The following is a 231-nucleotide window of genomic DNA, read 5'->3' as shown; positions in this document are numbered from 1 at the left end:
ATTTCAAGATTCCCCAAATCTCTTGTAAGATTCATTATTTCTATTATTGCATAATCCGTGTGTACCATTCTAATCCATTTCAAAAAGTATACATGGTGATTCACCTGCAGCAGGACACCTGAATAACTCCTACATTTTTACGATTTAAATAATTCTAAAATTCGATATGAAGCAGAGTATTGTCGCTGAGTGTTGCAAAATTTCAGCCAATGCATTAAATAACGTAGGCCG

Source organism: Ceratina calcarata, unplaced genomic scaffold, assembly GCF_001652005.2.
Source record: "Ceratina calcarata isolate Rehan_Ccalc_2016 unplaced genomic scaffold, ASM165200v1 scaffold16.2, whole genome shotgun sequence".
NCBI lineage: Eukaryota > Metazoa > Arthropoda > Insecta > Hymenoptera > Apidae > Ceratina > Ceratina calcarata.
Note: the sequence above shows the minus strand (reverse complement) of the source record.